General features: G+C 44.6%; 3 non-coding genes across 3 annotated transcripts; 1 reads left to right on the forward strand and 2 right to left on the reverse strand.

Annotated features, from left to right (window-relative positions):
• Positions 1-2,776: 2,776 nt before the first annotated feature.
• On the forward strand, positions 2,777-2,848 carry Trnaa-ugc. Its single transcript has one exon. It is a non-coding gene; the product is annotated as a tRNA-Ala (tRNA).
• A 2,870-nt stretch (positions 2,849-5,718) lies between these two features.
• Trnaa-ugc lies at positions 5,719-5,790 on the reverse strand. The gene has a single exon. It is a non-coding gene; the product is annotated as a tRNA-Ala (tRNA).
• An 8,823-nt stretch (positions 5,791-14,613) lies between these two features.
• Trnaa-cgc lies at positions 14,614-14,685 on the reverse strand. The gene has a single exon. It is a non-coding gene; the product is annotated as a tRNA-Ala (tRNA).
• Positions 14,686-22,960: the final 8,275 nt, after the last annotated feature.

Here is a 22,960-nt window from a genome sequence, read left to right on the forward strand (position 1 = left end):
CCATTGTTCGTTTTCCGCACGTCTCGACCATCGTCACAAAGTCGGCGCCCGTTTTGCCACTCCAATTAATTTTTTGCATCGTTCATTCCTAGAACATTCAATCATTGGAATCTCTTATCTGTGTCACTAACACCAATTGTTGACAGCATATTTTTAGTACTACTATAGCTAACTACCAGTTTCCTATTGTTTGAGCATTTTTGTTGTGTTGTTCCTGTCTGTATGTATGTATCTATGTATGTATTTCTGGCGGCAATTGACGTGCCTGTTCCTGCTTTGCTTCACTTTTTTGTATTTTTATTTCCCACTCTCTTCTGTAATACATCCGTGCCCTAAAGGTAAAATAAAATAAATAAACACATAAATCAATATGGTTCAGTGTTTTCGGGGTTTATGTCTCTTCAAATTCATTTTTTTTTCTTTGCAAGAAAGAGAGAAAGAGAGACTTTTATTATGAGACAACTCCTAGTCCGAGTCTTCTTTCTCCCCCAAGTTGGTTTTTTTCGGTATCAGCTTTTTGTTTCGGACGGAAAATAATGGTTTGCAGGAGATTATGTTAGGGTAAAATAGAACACCGACACGATGTTCCCCAACCTCCAGGGAACGCGTGACCCGATTATTTAAAAAAACATATCCGGTCTTCATCCAGTCAATAAAAAATAAGAGGGTGGCAAAACGGGAACGGGTAACGGTGTTAAGGGCTGGAATGACGGTGTTGAATGAGGCATTATTAGATGATGGTATCGTTGGTCAGTCCCATTCTTTCTCCGCCGCGCGAGCATGAGCGTCCCGCTTATATAAACGTGGTGACGCAACGATATTGCGTCACCGGCGGGATCTTGGCGTGATTTGTGGTGGCTGTTAGCTTCGTTGAAAGTGAGGTTCAGGAGCCTCTGTCATTGATGCTAAAAGATGAAGAAGACGAATACCAATTGACGCTGGTAACTTCGGCAGATGTTCGAAAGCCTTGATTTCGGGTCTCCGAGAGAGTCTCTGTCGAGCGATGGTGTTGCGGACCGTCCCTGTAAGTGCGCTGTGATTCGATCGCGGCCTCGTCGGAATCGAAAAATAACAACGCTTATATTCTAAATGTATTATATTGGCGTGACGACGGCAAAACTGTGTTTTCGCCCATCTTGAAAGTCGCGTAAGTCAACTTCTTAGCCCGAAATTTGGCAAATATTCGATGGAAGCAGCTGCGCAGGATGCCCGTAAGTTAAAAGCGAGCTGGTAACACTACCTCGCGGAAAAGGGGAGCAGCATTTTCTCGAACTAACAAGGGTCTTAAAAGAATGCTTTATAGTCTTGTGTAAACGTTGTTAAATATCCCATGGCTATTTTGTAAATAATTATTTGAAGTGCATTTAAAAGGTACTTCAAGTAAAGTACAAATTAAATGAGACGTGATGTACTTTAAGTAAAGTATTAAGTACACTGGGTGCTACGTACTTGAAGTAAAGTATTATAAATAGAATGTACTTTTAAAGTAAAGTAAAATTATTTTAACACAATCTTTCATGATGCCCTTTCATTCCCTTATACAGTGCTTTTTAACTGGTATGCATTGCACAGGGGTAATCAGGGGTGCATGACCTATTTAAAAAAAAAAAAACATCGGCGAATATTTGATAAAGTCAATTGGCCTCAGACTAGTCATTTTCAGGAATGGAGACAAATTCAGACGTCCTTCTTCTGAATTTGGCGCCCCTTGCACTGGATTGTTGCACTCAAGGGGGCTAAATGTACAAGGAGAGAACATGACGTCAGCGCTGTAACTTCCGCAAGCAATCTTCTCATAGAAGAGTGTCCTCTCCTTAATGCTAAAAACAGTGAGTGTTCAAGCGTGTTCGTAATAATTATTCATAGTTTGACACCTGAGATTGAGGTGCGAAAAAATTAAGGAGCTTTCAAATAGAAGAAGGACAAAAGAGAATGTCTCAAATCATTGTGACGTTCTCCTCTGTTGTCTTTTATTTCGACTTTAAAATTAATTTTTTTCCGCACCACAGTCTCAGGTGCTACATTTTGATTAATTTTGCTCTCCTAATATTTTAAACCTCCTGGCTTGCGCTGACCGACGGAGAAGTAGTGAGAGTTCAAAAAGCTACGGGAAAGCCGCTACCAGAACAAAGGGAGCGATGCGTCGTCTGTTCACGTTTTTGGCAAGAGTAGAATATCCCTCCCAGTTTTTCTTCGGACTTGACAAAGCATCATTTCGTAATACAAATTTAACAAAACCAAATTTGGGGAATGTACTTTGAAGTCGAGAATCGTACTTTCCTCGGAAAGTACCAGAAAAAAATACTTTAAGTAAATTACAAGTACATACTGAGAGAATGTACTTCAAGTAAAGTACATGTTTCATAAATCTACTTGAAGTAGTACTTTAAGTACAATGTACTTGAAGTACTTCCCAACACTGATTTTTTTTCTCAAAGATTTTGTATTTTTTGAAGACGGGCGACACTGTTCAACAGGTCAAACTTCCAGCAGGGTTTAAATCTGGGTTAGTTGGGAGTGGCTCACAATAGAATAAAAAACGCAAAAAAAGCAGGCCAAATAAGGGGATGCAAACGACAAAAAGACCATCTGCCGCACGTGTCATCGTTTTTTATTTTATTTTTTTTTTGGTCCTGTTTTTTGCGCGCTATTTATTTCCTCATGAAGTCGATTTCCGAGGAGGTCGAAAGTTCGCAAAATCAGTCGAATCCCGAGGTTCGACATTAATTTCCAGGATAGAGGAAAGTTTACGGTATTCCTCCTGCCGAGGATCGCTGGGGGTGTAGCTCAGTGGTAGAGCGTTCGCTTTGCATGTGAAAGGCCCCGGGTTCAATCCCCGGCACCTTCACTTTTTGCTGGGTCATTCCTTTGGCCACATCTGCTCATAAGTTTATTTTTTGGTGAAATTCATAGGGCCACTTTGTGAGTTTATCAATGTTAAAATCCGGAGGTTGTTTTCGAAGTTATTTTTGCATAACTTCACCTGGGAGAAGTTGTTTCCACAGTTTGGCCTTTATCGGAGTTTAATCGTGATATATTGCCAACTCTCCGAGATTAGGAATGTAAACATATTATAGCCGCACAAAACGGAATAAAAGTAAGAGTAAACCATTTTAAGTGTGAAACAGACACTTAGGAACTACAAGGACGACATTCATAGGACCCTTGAGGAAAAAGTTTATAGTCGGTGAAAGATTAAAAGTGGAAGCTTCTCCCACCTTTTTCCACTTTAGCAGAAAAGACGGTGGGGCGGAGGTCGCCTGCCCTGCAGCCTTTAACCTGTCGCCGATTATGAGCGAGTGAGCGCTGTGCTCCCTTTCGACACACACACAAAAAAAGCTGCGGACAACGAATTTCTTCTTAGAAAGCTTTGCTTTTTCCTTCTTTGCATTTAAAAACAGATCTCAATCGTTTTCTTTTTTTTTCAGTTTTCACCGAATTTGATAAAACCGGCTCAGGGGTTAATTTTCGGCGTTTATCGGTATTTACCAAAGACATAGAATCCTAATTGGGACCTCACGTGATTTTAAGTTTCTTTTGTCCCAACCTTTGTCCCAACGGTGAGCTCTTCACAACCATCGTCACGCAGTGCCCACGCACTGCTCGTTCTTCCAGTATCCAATGAAAATGTTCAAAGGAGCAGCAACAAACACATTGCCCAGTGTCTTTGAATCCATCACCACAAGGCCTGATATGTTAAAAGAATCACAAAAGCAACGAAAAAAAATTTTTGTTTAGTGTAATTATTTTTTACTATCACGAGGCCTGATTTTTTTTCTTTAAATGTTTAAAGAAGCAGCAACAAAAACCTTATTCATTGTGTTTGAATTTATTTTATTTATTGATGCGAAAGAATGAACTGTCACACAAAGCGAACCGGCATTACCAGCTTTTGAAGCCGCGTACCAAACGACACCTTAATTCTCCTGTCCCATGGAGCGAAGCCTGCAATCTGCAACGTAGTTCTTCCAAAGAATGCCACGCCACAAAGAAGACCCCTCTATGGCGCAGCGGGCCGGCCTCAGAGCCAGCGGAGCCCACCCGGGCAGACTCCGAAGGGGCCACACGGCCGAGCTCAGCGCGGCGCGCAGCTCGTAGGAATACGATACGTATACAAATGCTTTCGCATTCGGATACGTTAGCAGTCTTCAGTGTATTTTTGTTTATTTATTTATTTATTTATTTATTTATTTTACAATACTATCAGCCCCACAGCGGGAACTATGGCAGGAGTGAGCACTTAGAAAAACAAACAAACATTCAAGAACATCTGCATTCAAATTCTAACGAGCACACGCAGAACACCATAAATACTTCTTTACATACCGCTATAGATATACACTCATTTTAATTATTTTAATATATTTTAAAACTAGACGACCAAAAAATAATGCTCAGGTATACAACAGTGATGCATAAATAACCTCATTCTATTTCTTACATATGAAGACTTATTTCAAATTCCCAAATTCCTATAACACTACTCTCTGGCAACGCATTCAAATATCTTCTTGTTCGGGGTAAATAAAAAAATTTAACACGTTTTTTGTTATTTGGTAGAGTGTTTATTTTGCTTAATTCAAGAAGTATGAGGTCGAATGATTTTGTGTTTATCCATTAAAAGTGTTTCCTCTGAAAAGCATGTAAAACTTCTCAACTGTTTGCTCCTGCGCCTGTTTTCCAGCGTGGTGATACCTGCCTTGGTATAAAGTTCAGTGGGTGAATCATACCTACGGCACTTGGAAAAAATTAAACGAAAAGAAAGATTTTGAGTCCTTTCTAATTTCCATGCTCATATTTTTTTTTTTTTTTTTCGTAGAGTCCCTAATTTTTTTACCATATTCTAGCGTCGATTATTAACCTTTCAAAAGCTAACTGTTTGGTTTTTGCGGTTCCCATTTTTAGCGGTTTTGGCTATATTATTAGCGTGCGTGTCCCACCGAAGATCACTTGTTATTGTTACACCCAAATACTTGAATTCGGCCATTATGAAGAAAGGTGTTTCCTCTAAATATTAAGTATGCACCGCAGGAAGTTTCTTGCGTGACTGACATGCAAACCGTCTTTTTCTGGTTTAATGACATTTGCCACTAGGCACGATCTGTCCAAAATATCACAGAAGCTGCAACAAAAAACTTGTCTAGTGTGCTAGTAGTATCCAAAGGAGCAATAAAAGAAACGTTGTCCAGTGTGCTTGAATCTATTATACTACCACAAGGCCTGATCTGTTCAAATGTTCATAGGAGCAACAACAAAAACCTCACCCAGCATGTTTTTTTTTCTTTATTATCATAAGGCCTGATTTTTTCGAATGGCATAAGAGGGAGTCCTTGTTCAGGGTGCTTGAATTTATTACCATAAGAGCTGACCTGTCCAAATATTCCTAAGAAAGCAACGAAAACCTTGCCCAGTATGATTATATTTTTAACTGCGAGGCCTGATCTACATGTGTAGTGCTAGGTTCTTGTAGTACCTAAGTGTCTATTTCCGAGTAAAAATGGCTAATTCTTACTTTTATTGCATTTTGTGCGGACATCATATTTTTACATTCCAAATCTTGGAAAGTTGGGAATATATCACGATTAAACTCCGACAAATGCCGAAGTGTGGAGAGCGGAAAACTTTTAAACAAGAGAAATTTGATAACACCGAACAGATTATACAAAAATAACTTCGAAACCCTAGATATGTGACCAAAAACACGACCCGGCAAAAAAGTGGAGGTGCCGGGGATCGAACCCGGGGCCTTTCACATGCAAAGCGAACGCTCTACCACTGAGCTACACCCCCGGCGATGTCCGGTAGAAGGGGTCTCGCAAACTTTCCTCGATGCTGGAAATTCATGTAGAACTTTGAGGTTCGATTCCTCTTGAGAACTTTCGAACTCTTGGCAAAATCAACGAAGGTCGACTTCATAAGGAAATAAACTTGCACACAAAACGCAGGCCCAAAAAAATAGGACACGTGCGACAGACTGCTTGTCTGTCGTTTGTGTCCTCTTTTTTTGGCTTTTTTTTTCGCGTTCTATTTAATCGTGACAAACTATCAACTAACCCAGCTTTCAACCCTGCTGGAGGCTCGTATTGTTGAACAGTGCCGCCCGACTTCAAGAAATATAAAACCTTTGAGAAAATAATTATTTACAAAATAACTATGGAATATTTACCATCGTTTACACAATACTATAAAGGCGGCGTTTAATGTCCTTGTTAGTTTTAGAAAATGCTTCACCACTTTTCCGCGAGGTGGTGTCACCAGCTCGCTTTAACATGCGCAGCTGCTTCAATCAAATTTTCGTCGAATTTCAGACTGAAAAGTCGACTTCTTGTTTTTTCATTACCGCAGTAGAGACAAAAAATCGAGGACGTTGTCTCTTTATTATTAGAGACTGTCTAGTAATAAAGGTTGAGGTGCGAATGCAGGGTCAACCTTGCGGGTTTGCTTAAGCGTTGCGTTTGAAGCAATGTGATTCTTTTTTTAAGCAAGAATGAGTTCGTTTTGGTTTTCTCTTTGTTAGTCAAGACTGTCTCGAGGTTGCGAAGTGCTGGGTTTGCAGCTTTGTTGGCGCGTCACGTTTAAAAAAGGCATTGTGTTTTCAACGTGAAATGTGTTCTTTGGCAAGTTGCTTCGGATTTCGTGAAGTCGTTGCCTGTGACGTCACATGGCTTCATCTCACGTGACCTATCCACAAAATCAGTTTCCCCGCTATATTTAGCGGAAAAATTTCCCTCTAAATTTAGCGGCAAAGGGGTACGTCTCTTGAATTCGTGCCACGTCGACCTATAGTTTCCCCGCTAGACTTAGTGCGAACATTGACGTCGCGTGACCTCCACACAAATTCAGTTTCCCCGCTAGATTTGACAGGGGAAATGACGTCGCAATAAACTCCGTGTCACGTGACCTATACACAAATTCAGTTTCCCTGCTAGATTCAGCGGTAAAATTGACGTCACGTGATCTTAACAAAAATAATATGTCCCACGACTTTATCTATGTCACGTGACACAAGTTCAGCTTCTTCTCTCTAAATTTAGCGGGAAAATCGACGTCGCGTGATCTACACATCAACGCAGCTTTTTTCCTCTCCCCGTCATTCCCCATAACTCTGTGGACACTAGTGATGCGGCGAAACTCCGGAGGGTCGGTTTCGGACTGTTTCGGAGGATTTCGAAACTTTTTGCACGAAATGTGAGTTGTTTTGAAGGTTCGTCAGTTTCGTCACCCAGCATGGCGTTGTTCCTTTTGGATTTGTGGGCGTTGTAGGTGTTCGTTTTCAATCAGTTCTTGGATTATCTTTTGCGTTATAGCAGCTATACCAGGTTGCCCCCGGTATGTCTGGGATCCTCGTTTATCCTACGATCCCATGATAAGGCCCTGAGGCTTGCAGGCGCGTCGAGCCATCGAGTGTGTGTCCAAGTGTCAGAGCTCCGTGTGCAGTGCTTAGGCCTCCCGAACATATCGGTCCCGAATCCCGGTTGACTGATCGGTGATATCATTTCCACTCCGGAAACACGCTACCAGTGGTCTTCAGCGGATCATTCTGTGTGAAAGGCGCCTAACTGTGACACACGAGCAATAAACGTCTTGGGGTAAGCAATGGATCGGTATAATTCTAAGGAACTAGTTATAAGTCCTATAGCCACTGCAGCAGATAGTGACGGCAAATGAAGCAAACCTCGTTAATGTGTACTGTGCAAATAGCTTTAGCTTCCCGAAGGTCTGTCGCCGCCATTAGCTTGCAGCCTGTGCTGCTGTGAAAAGTAGTCGCTCGGTGCGTCCCCTTGCAAAAGTACGGAAGTGCCCACGTTTATGGTGCATTTCTTATGAACATGATACACGTATACATTACAAGAGGTTTCGGGTTTCATATTCTCGATTGCATAACACAGATGTCGGAGATCTTCCGACACAGTCACTTCCATATACCACCTGTGTTGTGACAACATAAACCGCAACGCTCCCGGCGCTTGGAACGAACACCACGCACGTCGCCGAGCTAATGATACAATTAAAACGAGCATTGGGATTTGTGATAGTCGATTTCACTCTACTTGTCAGCTTTGTTTTGGTCACGTGGCGATGTGACTATGGAACTTGTGAAATCGACACCACTTTGGCCAACGACAGTGTTATCCGCTATTTTATTTCTCCGTATCTCAGATTTTATCTGAACAAGCCTTTTTTGTTAAATTAAGTATATTTATATTTAAAATTCCAACTACTTAATGTGGTGTTTTTGTTTAAAAAAGTTACAACGCTCAATAATGGGGTCTGGCCACTCTAGTCACGCTCCGAAACTATCCGAATCTATCCGAAACAAACCGAGATTCGGCCGTTCTTCCAAAACTTTCCGAAACCCCTGTAAAATGTTTCGCCCCATCACTAGTGGACACAGGCCGACCCGACGGGGTAAGTCAATGGGTGAATTAGTGAATGGGGTGGAGCACGCAGGTAGCCAGGAATTTCTTTCGGGGGGGGGGGGGGGGGGGGGGGGGAGGCGGCCCTTCACAAAATGCTGTATGAGGGGGAGGGGAGAGAAGGTCCCAGCAAAATGGAAGATTTCGGGGGGGGGGGGGGGGGGGCCGGCCCCATGCTCTTCCCCCCCCCCCCCCCCCCTCTGGCTTCGTGCCTGGGGTGGAGGGGAACGGAGAGGTTCGGAGGCACAGCTCGAGAAGAAATGCCTGGAGGTAACAAGCGTTTGTGGTGTAAGAATGTTTCACGTATCCAACACAACGGCCCCGCAATTTGTCAAACAATACTTTTAGTATCTTGAAATAGAAGCAAAGAAACCCAAACGTTTTCGTCCAATCTAAAATTGATAGAGCTTTTTATTTTTCTTCTTTTGTGTTTGTGTGTCTGGGTGTAGGTTCTGCCCGTGTCCTTGTAAAACAGAATGTATTTCGTGTGGATATTTAACAAAAATCACTAGCTGGGTTCGAGACGTCTATTCCTGTTTCTTTTTATGCCGCTGTCAAAATGTTTTCCCTCTTTCTGACTCAGTTTTTGGGTTATATGCACAATGGTAATCTTATTTTGAAGCACGAAATGTTTGTTTTACGGAACCCTCTAAAACTGAACTTTTTTCCGTTTGTCGGTCTGTCCGTGCATTTCCCGCTACCTTTAGCGAAGAAATTAGCATCACGTGGCTTATACACTTTGGGGACATTAATGGCACGTGGCCTATACATGAATTCAGTTTCCCCACTAAATTTAGCGGGAAAATGTGTCACCTGACAACAATTTCCTCTCCTACCTTTCCCTTTTCCTTTCTGTCACTATCCATCCCCCTCCTATCAACCCCATGATAACCCTCGGTGGTGTTGCCAATAGACCGTTTTGCTGAAAGAGGGCGAGAGAGCAAAGGGGAAAGGGCCACCGGCGCTTTCCCCCTTTCTGGTTGTGTAGAAAGAGTGAAAGTCCCGGATGAGAGGCTTGGCCGGTGTTGGGTGTCTGCTGTGCCCAAACTTCGGTCGCGCTTTCTTTTCGGTTTTAAACTCGCAAACTTAATTAGAGCCACGGGCTTCGATGGCAACAGTCGCCCGGTCATCGGGACACCATTGCTGGGTCATAGGGTGCAGGAATAAAAACAGAAAGCATAGAATACTGTCCGAGGACATATGTAGCTTGCAAGGAATCCGGCAAGGCGAGAGCGGCTGCAATGTCTTTGAGCTCCATCGCTTTCCACATGACCCCTGTCTCCGGCGGCAGTGGATTGCGTCCGTAAACCGAAAAGGCGTCTCCTCAACGCCATCCTCTCGACTTCGCTCGGAACATTTCGTGAATGGAGCGCGCACCAAACGCTGTACCGCCGATAGCCCTTACTGTTCATGTATGTATACATACATACATACATGAACATGGGGTACGCTCGCAATGTGCGTGCAAGTTTTCTCATGATAACTGCTGTTTCAGCTTGTAAAATTTTGTAACTAAATTTATCTTAATAGTGATAATTTGCAGTGGTGACTGACTCGATTTTATCATCTACAACACTTAGTTGAAGGCTCATTTCCGCCCCCGGGTGAGGCTGGAAATTGTTGAAAACGTATTTCTATTGTTGTTGTTGTTGTTGTTTTTTTTTTTTTAATTGCGATCTTCTGCGCGATACCAGGGAGCCGGCAAAAGCGTCCTTGGAGTGCCGCTGGTGTGTTGTTTCCGTTGACTAAGGCGCTTTCAGGCGCTTGATAGTCGCTGCAGGGAACGTCTCGTGTGTTGCGATCTGCGTTTTCGAGCCCAGTGTGCACGTTTCTTTGTTTGGGTCGTGGCATCCGCCAGTGTGGCGACGGGGGGAACAGCGGCAGCGAACGTGCCAGCTATAGAAATTGGAGGTGAGTACCCAAAATATTGCATCAAATAGTAAGATAATTCGTGGCTGCTTCGAGGCTTTCTGCGGTTCGATAAAAGTACACCTGGAGCGTCTTCGTCGTTCATTCACAAGGAAATATAAGAACAGGGACACGAAGATAAAAACAGCAGAGCAAGACGATATGTAGCAGCTTCGGGCGTTTACAAAGTTAATTGAGGTTCCCGTTTCGTGTATAACTTGTTGATTACAACTAAAAGCGGCTACGTTGAAATAGGCCCATTGCATGCAAAAATGTATAAATGGATCATCATTTCCAGTCATGCGGAAAGCAATGGAGCTTCAAAACATTCCAGCCGTACTTGCCTTGCCGGATTCCATGCAAGCTACATAGGTCCTCGGACAGTATTCGACGCTTTCTGTCGTTATTCGTGCACCCTATCACCCAGCAATGGTGCCCCGATGACCGGGGGACTGTCGCCATCGAAGACCGTGACTCTAATTAAGTTTGGCAGTTTGAAACGTAGAAAAAAGCGCGAACGAAGTTGGGGCACTGCAGACGCCCAACACCAGCCAGGCCTCTCATCCCCGGGACTTCCACTCTTTCTACACAATCAGAAAGGGGAAAAGCGACGGTGCCCTTTCCCTTTTTCTCTCTCGCTCTCAAAATGGCGCTACCCACGATAATCCCCTCCCCTCTCTCCCTAGCTACGTCCAATTTCCTCTCCTTTCCCTTCCCCTTCCTTCTCTCTCTTCCCATTCCCTCCCCATTTTCCAACGGTTCCCTTCTTTCCTCCCCCTCCTCCCTTCTTGGTCATGTGAAACACCAATTCAGATTCCCGCGAAATTTAGCGGGGAATCTGAATTGGTGAATCGGTAAATAGACGTCATGTGACACACCCATTCCCTCAATCCATACATCTCTCTTTTCTTCCTTCTCCCCCTCTCCCAATCTCAACACCACCTAGAGTCAACTTCCCGTGACGCCACCGCTGGGGGCGATCGAGTCGGGTCGGGCACCTCGTGAAAGCCAAGGTTTGATGGCATCGCGCATGAATAGAATACACCGTCCTGAAAACAAGCATTTACGGATAGCAACAAGTTTTATTATCTAGAAAGTAGTTTAGAAACAACAGACGGGATAGGAAACAAATTTCGTTGTACGGGAAGCGATCGGGCGCCGTGGAACAGCGCTGACATGGAAGCATGGCAAGTGAATTTACATTTGTAGCGACAATTTTATGTTAACCCAGTCACGTTTCATTGCCAATAATGATAGCTATACATAGAAACAAAAGCTATACTCTGTTTCACCTTGTTTCCGGACGCAGCGGACGCTGCGAGTTATCCCAGCCAATCCCGCCCTGCGGACGTAGTTCGTGATACGGTTTCCGCGCGTCGCTGTGCCCGTTCTCCAACGTCACGTGAGCAACACACGGCCTTGGATTGGCTCCGACGGCTCGGAGCATCCGCTGTGCTCGGACGTAAGGTAAAACGGGGTATAGAAAAGTGCACATAGGAAAACTATTAGGGCGTAAGAAAATCGTTGCGGTAGTGTGAGAACAATACCTGGGCACAAAGATGCCTCGGGAAATATGGGTCTGCATTTAAGCAATGCAAATATCGCTCGTAAATGCTGACGTTTTGTAAAGAATAATTCTCATAAAATGGCATGACACGGAATGATGCGACATGGAAAGACAGTTCATAGAGTAACAATGTAATGTATACAAACCAAACGCTCACAAATTGTATTCCTTCCAAAAGCAATAACCTATTGTTGACCAATTATGCTTTACTTTCTTCATAAGACATAACAGTTACTTCATTGGAGGTAATATTAACGACGGCAAATGAGAGTAGAAAAACATTCTTTTGAAACGAGTAGCTACCTCAACCTTCCAAGTTTACTTAATTATTCAAGATCAATTCAATTGATAAAATTTGTCGCGGCTTGACTACTCAGACACATATGGGCGCTTATCGTTTTAATCGCTTATCACCCAACAACTTTTTTTTTTTTTTGTCAAGTGGTTACTTCCATTACAACGGAGGCATCAACAGGGGAACAAAAAATCCTTCCCGAGCTGTAGCTCGATCCGTCACGAGACGGAGGTCTTGATAACGGCAGAGATACGGACGCGTGACTCTGTCTCGAAGGATAAGCTTCTAATTGCCCCATATGCGGAGGGCAAGTTCGTCTGCTTCTTGCGCAGGGGGTAGCGGTGACGTCAGAACACCGAGCCCTGATTGGCTGATCGCGACCCCCTATCACAGCGTCGTCTGCTCCTTTGCAACGTCGTCTGCGTCTGTCTTACCTTTCCTGCGACTTTCGAAAGTGCAGAGGCCAGGTTCGCAAAACGATCTTATGCCAAAAATATGCGTAAGACAAAACTTGAGAACAAATTCGTGTTCACGAAACGAAATTTTCGTAAGTTTTGCGCAGGTTACGACGAAATCCTACGACAGCTCCGAAGCTGTCTTAAAGGGGTACTCCACTGGTTTTTTCATTGCCTCCGATTTGCTTGAAATTTTGCTAAACTAACCAACAAACATCGCGAAAATAGTGTCCCAAATATTAGGTCAAAATATTGTTTTTTTCGCGAAGTTATTGAATTTACAGTTTTGGTCGTCACCGTGTTTTTCAAGCTCGAAGTCTCTACTGGCAACAATGAAAAAGTGACGTCAGTGGAAGGCAGGGGTTCACTCTTTGGGCTGTAGATTTTGTTTTAAACTGATTCGAAGCAGTTTCATGGTGTCAAATGAATGCTTGGGAAGCTCGCTGCAGTACCCGCGCTCCAGCACGGAACAAATGATTGGCATATTCCATTTTTTGGCTGCTTGCTCGACCGGCAAGCCTGCCTGCCACTGACGTCACGGCACTGAAGAGTGCGCGTATATTTGAATGTTGGTTTTTGCATCATTTTCATTTGCCGATTTCACAATACCTATTATGAATTTCGCGATTCTAAATAGCATACCGGAGAGAGTAAAGGCCGGGGAGTCAGAAAATATAGTTAGTTGAGGTAGCTCAAAAAATCGGTGGAGTACCCCTTTAATCAAATCAGCATGGCCGACAGCGTCGCGGTCGCGACGACCAACGGACGTTCATTTTTCTACGTGCACTTCTCACGCGTCCCGACTTCAAGCAGAAAAAAAAAGTAAAAAGTACTTGAAACAGACCACGAGGAACAAGAACGCTGGATCCACAAACACCCGGGAAAAGGTCCAACGGCCACGATTCCACAGTCTGCCCACGACCGGCTGGCGTGCTGAATGGAATATGCCCGCGCGACCCTTGTGAACCTTTTTCGTCTTATACTTTGATCGCTGACCTCAATTTTAGATTAAGAGGTCAATCTCTTCCTCTTGTCATCTCCTTGTTTTCCGAGGCAACGGTGACTCTCGCCGGTAAAAAAGCGGTGAATCTCCGACAGACGCAGGAAAGGTAAAGCAGCCATCGCTTTGACTAGCAGACGTAAAGCAGACGACGTTAACTGCGCCAACCCGCCGACGCCGTTAAAGAGTGAGAAGACTCGCCGCACACGAAATGAGGGAAAAGAGTATTTGGGAGGGAACTTGCGGACACTAACCACCCTCACTCTCGGTTCTTAGCAAACAAACCTCGGCGCTTCGGGACACCTCGACAGTGAGTCCTTTGACTTCCCTCCTTGATGCGCGTCGGCTAGTTGTTAGACAAAAACAACGTAGCGCTCGAGTTATTTCGTCTGCCCTCTCTGAAAGGAGAAGACGGCGCTGACAATAGATAAGAACCAAGTAAAAGACACAAAAGACAACGGCAACCGACAAGATGACACTGTAGGTGGTGACAGGTCAAAAACAAAGTGGAAGCCCGTCCGACATTTTTTCCATTTTAGCAGAGCGAATGCTGGAGAGGAGGTCGCCTCCCCTCCAGCGTTCGCTCTGCTAAAGTGGAAAGAGGGGGAGGGGTTCCACTCTGTTCATGACCTGTCACCGACTATACTTTGCAGGGACAGCGGGAAGCCCCAAAAGGTCAAACGCACTTTTATTATTTTTTTTTGTGCCCGTTGTTTCTGGGTTACCATGTCTATCCTTAACCACCTCATCTGCCTACTTACTTTAACACCAATTTAGTTTCTAAGAAATTGATAAAACAATAGTCGTTTCACTCCCGAAACGACTATTGTTCCAAACAATTGAAGCAATTTCTCCTGAAAATTGTTGCAAGTCTTTTTCCGGAAATTAGCGTGGGGTGGGTGTTTGCGCACGTTCTGTTGCCGCACTGTCGCACAAACAAATTTACATGCAAAAAGAAAACAAAAGGAAACTGGAGGTGCCGGGGTTCGAACCCGGGGCCTTTCACATGCGAAGCGAACGCTCTACCACTGAGCTACACCCCCGACGTGCGTTTCCGCTGAGAAATGCGTTCATCCCGATAACGAATTTCATAAGTATAAAAGTATATACATTAGTCGTTCGCTTTGAATAAAATTAATAATAATAGTAGTAATACTAATAATAATATTGATGATATTAATAATTTATTTCTGGGGTTTGAGGATAGCGGAAATATAATGCAGGTCCGTCAATGCCATCAAGGGCTTATGGGACATAATCTAAGTGCCCAAGTGGAAGTGGCACCGAGTAAAGTATTAGAAAAATTAAACGTCGCAGTATGATCGAGTGAAGTATTAGAAAACAAAATTGCTTATACATCGCAGCGGCATCGAGGGAAGTATTGGAGAGAAAAAAATGCTTAGACATAGCTGCGGCATCGGGTTAAGTATTATAAAAAGAAAAAGAAAAGCTTCAGCACCGCAAAAACAATAGAGTACAAAAATGAAAGCCGCTTACAACTCCCTGTAACGCCGAATTAGAGCGCAGCTCTTGAGGAGGAGGAGGGAAGGGCACTGGGGGGGGGGTTAAACTAACCAGGGGGGGGTCACGTGACCCCCAATGCCGATGATGTCATCACTGACGTCACTGATGACGTCATCAGTGACGATGACGATGCGGGTACCGATGACGTCATTAGTGACGTCACTGATGACTTCACCAGTGATGATGACGATGACGATGCGAATGTCGGTGACGTCATCAGTGACGTCGCTGATGACGTCATCAGTGATGATGACGATGACGATGCGGATGCCGGTGACGACATCAGTGACGTCACTGATGACGTCATCAGTGATGATGACGATGACAATGCGGATGTCGGTGACGTCATCAGTGATGATGACGATGACGATGTGGATGCCGGTGACGTCATCAGTGATGATGACGATGACGATGTGGATGCCGGTGACGTCATCAGTGATGATGACGATGACGATGTGGATGCCGGCGACGTCATCAGTGATGATGACGATGACGATGCGGATGCCGGTGACGTCATCAGTGATGATGACGATGACGATGTGGATGCCGGTGACGTCATCAGTGATGATGACGATGACGATGTGGATGCCGGTGACGTCATCAGTGATGATGACGATGACGATGCGGATGCCGGTGACGTCCTCAGTGATGACGATGACGATGTGGATGCCGGTGACGTCATCAGTGATGACGATGACGATGTGGATGCCGGTGATGTCATCAGTGATGATGACGATGACGATGTGGATGCCGGTGACGTCATCAGTGACGATGACGTCATCGGGGCGTCACGCGACATCGGCGGGGGTCACGTGACCTCGAGGAGGGGGCCACGTGACCTCAGGGGAGTCACGTGACTTCGGGGGGTCACGTGACCCCCCACGAGGTCACGTGACCTTGGTGGGGGGCTCGCGCGGTGCATTATGGGACATTTCCCATGATGCACCGCGCGGTTACGCCGACGGCGACGGCGACGGCGACGGCGACGGCGACGGCGACGGCGACGCCGACGCCGACGGCGACGCCGCTCAAGCCGGAAACGGGCCCCTAAGAGCTGCGCTCTAAAAAAGAAAACGACAGCTTTGTCACAGTTTCGAAAAAAGGTTCGTCAGGGCTGGGGGTTAGTCACGCGACAACAAAATCTCAAACGTTCTAAATACGAACAATATTAAATATAATGATATCTAATAATTATAAAGATATAATCAACTTATTCGTGAAAAGAGTGCACATGTATACAGAAAAACTCAGGTTCCTCGAAGTTGGCGAAGGATTGTGTGACTGAACTGAACCTACCGGTGGCATCACGAGTGTCAATTCGCATGTAATAAGTGTTCAGCGAATCGGTGCCACGCTCCGCGACATTGGGTCCGACCTCATGGAGCCAACCAAACTGCAACAAAAGCAGTGTTGGGTAAATTGCATCTAAACGGTACTTGACTGAAGTAAAGTACAAGGCAAATTAAAGGATATGTACTTCAAGTAAAGTATAGTAAGTACACCGGACGCAATTTACTTGAAAGAAAGTATACTATAAATACAATGTACAGGGTGTCACAAATAAAAATTTACACGGTCTTTTTTACCGCAAAAATGAACTAGGCATCCCCGAACGCTCATTTTCCGCCCAAAGGTGGAGCTAGAGGTCACAACCAGATGCCAAAGTTTTAGCCCGATCCGATAACTTAATCAAAAGTTATAAGTTATTTTCTGAAAATTTCAATGGGAAAATGGAGCCCATTTTCGCCCGTTTTCGGTTTCTGGTGCCATAGAGCCCCATATGTTTAAAAACTCAGTCGGCCGCCATTTTCCCATTTAAATTTTCAGAAAATCATTTATAACTTTTGATTAAGTTATCGGATCGGGTTGAAACTTTGGCACCTGGTTGTGACCTCTAGCTCTACCTTTGGGCGGAGAATGAGCGTTCGGCAATGCCTAGTTTCTTTTTGCGGTAAAAAAGACCGTGTAAATTTTCTTTTGTGACACCCTGTACATTTAAAGTAAAGTTACCTTTTTATCACAATGTTTCGTGGTGCCCTTTCATTCCCTTATAATGTTTTGTTTGTCTAATTGCTTGTTTTTTTTTGTTGTTGTTGTTGTTGTTGTTGTTGTTGTTGTTTTTTTTTTTTTTTTTTTTTTTTTGCTACACCTAAATTCATATATGCATTTAGGTGTAGCCGGGGCTGCATCAGTTGTTTTCGGGAATGTTTGCGAATAAGTTGGACGAAGTCAAGTGGCACCAAAGTAGTTGTTTTACTCTTGCTGACGAACTATTTAAGGCAATCAACCTATAAGGCACTTATTTGTTGACATTGCATCATTTTGTGATTCAAACAGTCTGGCGGGAACACGGGAGAGCGTGCACGTGGCATCGGGTGTCACCAGATCACTCTAACGACTCGGAGCTCAACTGCAGCGTCTCCGTAACGCTGCAGTTGCAGTTGCGCGTCTGGCCGTTAGAGTGTTCTGATAGCACACGATGCCACGCGCTCCCGTGTTCCCGTTAACTGTGATTAAGATATGTACATTTGGTCAGAGAATGTACTTCAAGTAAAGTATTCTCAACCTGCTTGAAGTAGTACTTTCCCAACACTGACCAAAAGCGTATCCTCATGGCGCACGTCGTCTTCGCCTATTTGCTATGACCAGGGTAACAAATCACGTACAGTGAATGCGGCCTCATCCTGCGCTTTTTACACACAATGAGTCTATCAGGGGCGGATTTTGTGAAAAAGTGTGACGCTCGAGTGTGACGAAAAAGCGATACACGCGGGCCGATGCAACATCAAAACACTGCGTAACCCGTGGCAGGCAATGCATAAGTATTCGAAACATATAGACGGCATAATTAGTCATCACAATTCGTACATTATCATATCTAGGATCGCACAATCGAATCTAGAGAGGTTCACCAAGGTGCTCAGCGGTATGCGAACCCCGGATCATGGGTTCTGCAGTCCGACATTTTTGCTCAACGTCAGAAGTATAGGTGTGGTGGTGGTGGTGGTGGTGGTGGTCGTGGTGGTGGTGGTGGTGGTGGTGGTCGTCATCGTCGTCGTTGTCATCATCGTCGTCGTCGTCGTCATCGTCGTTGTCGTTGTCGTCGTTGTTGTTGCGCTACAAGTGATGAACGAGAGCGCAAGCAACTTAGCCAAGTGTGAGTTGCTACTGACGCTCGCCTGCGGTAGCACGCCACTGACTACGGTGGGTGATACTCCCGTCCAGCCTACTTAATCCGTAGTCGACCGTCAGCGCCGTGTCATAGTCCAGTAGGTCCTCATGGCTACAGGCGCTGGCGAGTATAGGTGCAGGAGATCGACGGCGGTCAGTCATACTCCGGAGTGCTTAGCGCAGAAGCGACCGTTGGCGGCAAGTCATACTTAGTCCAGCATATATAGTCCTCACTACTCACAAATTGTCCCCACTTACCAATTGTCAAATAACCACCTTAAAAAAAGTATCATCTTACAAATATTTAGGCGTTCATATCATCTCTGATCTGTCATGGAAGGCTCATACCGAATATCTAATTAACAGTATTCGCATGCTTGGATACCTGCGACATAACTTTCCCTTAGTTCCATCATCGTTAAAATTATTGTTTTACAAAACATTAGTACGACCTAAGCTCGAATACGCATGTTCGGTCCGGGATCCTGGTGCAGAAATTCTCATTTCAGCACTCGAAGCCATCCAAAACCGTTGAGCACGATTTATACTATACAACTATCATCCCACATCTAGTTTCTCGTCTGTACTTGTTTCATACAATATACTTCAACAATTCTGTACTAAAAAGCCAACTCATCAATGTCCCCGTCTACATATCGTCTCGTTTCGACCATCACTGCAAAGTAGGCGTACCAACATGCAAGACTAATTCCTTTTACAGTTCCTTCATAAAACCGCCTTCCCCCGTGCATTGCGACAATTAATAATCTTGCAGTATTTAAGGAAACACTAACGTGTCATTATTTGTGTGTTTGAGCCGAATTGACCATCTTGTAACGTGTTAGATCCCTACACCCACCCCCTTTGTTATACTTCGGCTCTGAGGCTGAGGGTATAATAAATAAATAAAAAATAAATCAATAATAACCGTCGGAGGGGAGTTATGCCTACAGTCGGTGATAAGTCAAGAACGAAGTGGAAGCTCCTCCCACCCCTTTCCACTTTAGCAAAGCGAACGGTGGAGAGGAGGCCACCACCTCCCCAGCGTGTTCTTTGCTAGAGTGGAACGAGGTGGGAGGAGCTTCAACTTTGTTCTTGACTTATCACCGACTGTAGTCCAGCGCACTTAGCCCGCTGGCGATCGCCGCGCGCGCAGCTGGTTCCTGATAACGCGTATCTCCCTACGTGCACTGACGACATCACGGGATGGATCATAAAGCATCAAGGGATACCGCTTCGGGCGTACGACGTCAGAACTTCGAACAAAAGTCAATTGATAGCGTAAAGGGCGCGATAAACGTCCTCCCCTCGCGATTACTTCAGATACTGCAAGGGGCTCCTTACAATCTAAGAGCGCTAAGAGCTCAAGGCCGTACACACGCTCCTATTAAAGAAGCAGAACCCAGGGAAAACTTCTCATAAAAAAACATGCACGTGACAACCACTCGACTCCTAAAGGAAGCTAAACTCGTCTCGTTCGATCTGATGAACCCGGACATATCACGAAGAGTGTCGTGTTGTGTGTGCAGCGCATCCAAAAACTCCCGGCAGCCGGCCCCAGGCATAGCAAGTCACGAGGAATGCAGAATACACACACACACACGATAATTATGTGTTTCCCGGGTTTATCAGAATGATCGAAACAAGTTTCTCTTTTCTTTTTTTCTGTTCGCGATTGATTGAGCCGGTCATATATCAAACAGTGCACTTTTGGTGTTGATTGGCTTCATCGGATGCAGTCGTAACAGAGCATTGTAGGTTTAACTTTCCTCGAGACGTAATCATTGCTTTCAAGGCATTTTTTTTTTTAATGTATACTAGGGGTAAATACGGGAAAACGTATAGGCCAACACGCTGTTTACAAACAAGCCCCCACGAGGTGTCAGCACTGCGCGTGCCCAGAAACCAGATTCGCTTCAGGTGGACCTTCTGCGCATGCGCCCTGGCGACAGCAGCGCCACCGCAGCGCGTGACGTCAACGCCGCATGTGCTTGTGATACCACCACGCGTATATGCTTTGTAAAGCGGTTTGCCAATGACACTTTTTAGGCGGACAGGAATGACTCCCGAGTTCATAGTCTTCATTCATGTACATATAGTACTAACATTACTCAGTGCCTCAAAATTCAGCCGCACGTCGCTGACACGAGAGAGATAGAGACAGAGAACAAATCAAGGTTGTGGAGAGTTTTCGATGGGACGAATATCACCTGGCATGAGTGCCTCGTTGAACTTGAAGCTAAATAAGCACGTGCGTAAATCGTCTACAGTTATGTTCGGAAAAACTCGGAAGGCTGAGCAAGAACCTTCAAATTATTAGGCGCGATTCTTTTATTTCGCTATGCACCCGAAACTGAAGCAAAGAAGTAGAGATCGAAATTACTATTTACAAATTACGAATCTAAAATTGTTTTGTGAGTGTGTCATCGATTAATTACGTCGCTTAACTTCCTTTACAATATAGTTTTCGGAAAATTAAAGCGTGAACGAAAAACATTTCAAGTAAGTATATTTCTGGTAGACACTAATGCTCCTGCTGGCGCTTATAAATATATTAAAATATTGATTCTCCTTTTATTTATCTGTTTTGTTTTTATGAGCACATTTTAATATATATATATAATTCATTACTCTTTCTTGTTGTTTTGTTCTGTTGGTTCTGGAATGGCACCAAAGCTGCCTCGACACGCCACAAAGTAGTTACTCGTTATTTGCTTTGTGAAAGAATCGACGGCATTACATGCAACCGCGAGTCTCTAATAGTGATATGACCAATACGTTTTATAACCGACTTGTCAGAAAGGCGTCTCGTCTCTAGTTTGTGCATAAATTGTGCCTGCAATGCCAGTTTGTGAGAATAACATAAGCTCATATAAAAAGATTCCAAGGGCTTAAGTGATAAAGTCTGGCGTCACCCGCAATGAAGAGCTGCTCCATCTTTAAACAGGTGTTTAACTCCAACAAAGTGGAGAGGTGGGCTAGTGGTGGAAATGAAACACAGTATAGGTGTAACAACGCTAAGAAAAGAAACACACAACACAGAACGAGCTCTGACTCGCAACTAAATGTTTAATAGTGAAAAAAAAAAAACAGGAAAGTATAAAAAAAGGGAGCACTCAACCACACATGCGCCACCCAAACGGTCTCGTCACAATGGGGCTTCTGCAATCGACACATTAAAATTACATACGTTTGCTTTTGTATTGAATTAACATTATTGATAAATTTAGAAAATATGGAAATAAAATCTTTCCCAAAATTCGAAATAGTTGCGTAGAACTCCGGTAACGCTGTTCACAAGTCAAAACTTTGACAGATTTTTCTAAACTTGGTTCGAAAAATCGCCGAACCAGTCGAACCTTGACGGTTCCACGAAAGTTCGCGACATGCGCCCTGATGCTTCCGGCTTGTTCCTTTACAAGCCCCTCTCTATCACCTTCGATTACCTCTTAGGTTTTGTTTTGTCCATTCCATAAAGTCGAATCCCGACAGCGAAAGCAAACCCCCCCCCCCCCCCGCCCTTTCCCTCCAAACTGAATTACCAAAAAGAAAAGAAGAAAATAATAGACCCACGAAAATGATGATGCTCTGAGCGCTCGCTGTGGGCTGCTTTGCTAGCGTGCCTAGATTTCAGAGTTTCCAACCACTCGGTCGCAGTCACGCGATAAAGCGTCGATCGTCTACAAGCGTCCCCACGCTTGCTCCAGCCTCTCGGCTTCTCCGCTCGCTAACCTCCTCACCACCAGCCACCTGGCGCACACGCGTGGGCCAGCAACTCGCACGTAAGGTTCCCGCCATTCAATTGCCAACAATCTCCTTCGTGTAAGCTGCCCCCTCTCTCAAATCCAGGCTCTCTACGACTAGCCGTTGGCTTTGCCATCCTCATCTATCCGATTCTCGTTCTCCTCTTCGATCGTCCCTTGAACCACGGCTCGAGCAGTCCGAGTGAAAGCAACAATAAAACGATAAAGCAACGAACAAATGAAGGTTTCCCCCATCGATGATTCATCCCAGGCGCCGTGTTGCCGTTCTGCCCTTCCCTACTCGCATGATGAACCTCGTCCGATATCATCCTTGCTTTTCCCCAGATCGAATCCCCAAACCGACTCCTACCCTCGACGCTCGCAGATAAGTTACGTCTTGCCTTGTAGCGTAAATAATCATTTGACCCCCCCCCCCCCCCCCCTCCTACACACACACACGCACGCACGCACGCACACACACGCACACACGCACACGCACACGCACACGCGCAGACATTTTTTTCCCCTCAAGTACTCAAAAACGTTATCTCCCGACCGATATCGTAGAGTGGTGTAATCAACGCACCTTTTATCACGTACGGAATTTCATCTTAATATATAAGTTTGTCTGTTTTTATTTCCTTTTGGGGATATATTTATCCCAGCATCTACCGATGAAGCACCTTGCCCGCGCCTTTCGATCAATCAAAATCGGCTTTTTGCCGTCCTCGAGCAATAAATAAATTTGAAGGGATGAAAATGGTGCGATCGATAAAAGGTGTTCCTCCGACTACAGCTGTCCACATAGGCGGCTCTTTTCTTTTTTTCTTTCTTTCTTTCTTTTCTTTTTTTGTTATTATGTTTTAAATCTTCTTTCCGT

The sequence above is a fragment of the Ixodes scapularis genome, unplaced genomic scaffold, assembly GCF_016920785.2.
Source record: "Ixodes scapularis isolate PalLabHiFi unplaced genomic scaffold, ASM1692078v2 PGA_scaffold12__126_contigs__length_90152505, whole genome shotgun sequence".
Taxonomy (NCBI): Eukaryota; Metazoa; Arthropoda; class Arachnida; order Ixodida; family Ixodidae; genus Ixodes; species Ixodes scapularis.